Raw genomic sequence first — 1,358 nt, forward strand, 5'->3', positions numbered from 1 at the left:
TTGTAAGTTATCCCATTTATATTAGTGCTTAAGAGCTACATAGGCTTGTTTTAAACATTTTTTTTTTGTTTGTTTTTTGAGATAGGGTGTCACTCTAGCCCAGGATGACCTGGAACTCATTCTGTAGCTCTAAACTGGCCTCAAATCCATGCTGATCCTATGACCTCAGCCTCCTAAATACTGGGATTAAAGGCATATGCCACCATGCCTGGTTTGTTTTAAATATGTTAAAAACCTGAAATAAACTGCAGAATTTCCTAAGAGTAGAGGTATTCTGGTTAAGGATAAAAGTGTGGTCAGGTGAAAAGCAAATTTAGTAATAGAAATGCAATCCACAATAGGGAAAATAATTTTCTCCATAGCCATTCTGTAGAGATGTTATTTCCAAGTCCCAGTGGAAGGAATGGAGTCACTTCCCAATTTTGTTGCTACAATGTGCCTGTAAGCTGCCTTACTTCAAAACAGAAGCATGTTTGCAGAATGTTGTACTGAGTAACAGCACTGAAGGTAATTGTTACAGGCTCTCAAACTTTGTATTAAATGGTTGCATCTTAACTATTTATACAGATCATTGGTCCAATAACATGAAGATAGAGAACAGCATCTGGAAAGTTATCTCAACCCATGTGCAGAGATAAACGGCTTAGCCATTCTTCCACTATTTCTGAAGGCAAGTCCTTGTTTATAGTGAAATATGATGGAAATTCAAGTGTCACTTTTTCCAGGCTACTGCATGAAAAGGATGCTGAAGTCCATCACTACACAACACACTACAACATATGGACTTTTTTGTTCACCAATTCTTGCACATTTCCAAACTATCCCCAACAATCCAGTCTTATTTCTGTCCAAGATGCTTGGTGCCGAGGACCGGATGTAATCTCATGTACATCTAAGCAGCAAGATGACGGTCAACAGACTCTGGAAATTGAAAATGGCAGACATAGTGACACTGCCGGAGCCCCAGCCACATCACCCTTCTGGGCCCACCACAGAAGGCTGTGCGCTGGCACTTTACTTTTATCAATGTTTCTAACTAAATGTAGTCTCCTAGTCTTCCTGCTAATGTAATAAATATAAGATACAAAATATTTTTGACTGTCATATCATACCATTAGACATCCAAGTACCAAAGTATTACCTAACTCAACATTTTCTAGTGCAGATACATTACCATCTCATAATTTTATACTTGCTCTTTTAAGATAGTATTCTATAGTGAATTGTATCATAGCCATTAATGACAAGAAAAAGTAACCCACCCTTTAGCTTCTGCAATATACTTCAGTTACTATACCACATTCCACATGTGATATGATTGTCTTTCTGTCTGAGGGGTCTTGGAGAAAGCCATTTTG

At 38.0% G+C, this 1,358-nt stretch overlaps 1 pseudogene; it reads right to left on the reverse strand.

Annotated features, from left to right (window-relative positions):
- Positions 1-726: 726 nt before the first annotated feature.
- Positions 727-945, reverse strand: LOC123459245 (annotated as a pseudogene).
- Between the last annotated feature and the right edge of the window lie 413 nt (positions 946-1,358).

This window comes from Jaculus jaculus, chromosome 3, assembly GCF_020740685.1.
Source record: "Jaculus jaculus isolate mJacJac1 chromosome 3, mJacJac1.mat.Y.cur, whole genome shotgun sequence".
In the NCBI taxonomy this organism is placed as follows: Eukaryota; Metazoa; Chordata; class Mammalia; order Rodentia; family Dipodidae; genus Jaculus; species Jaculus jaculus.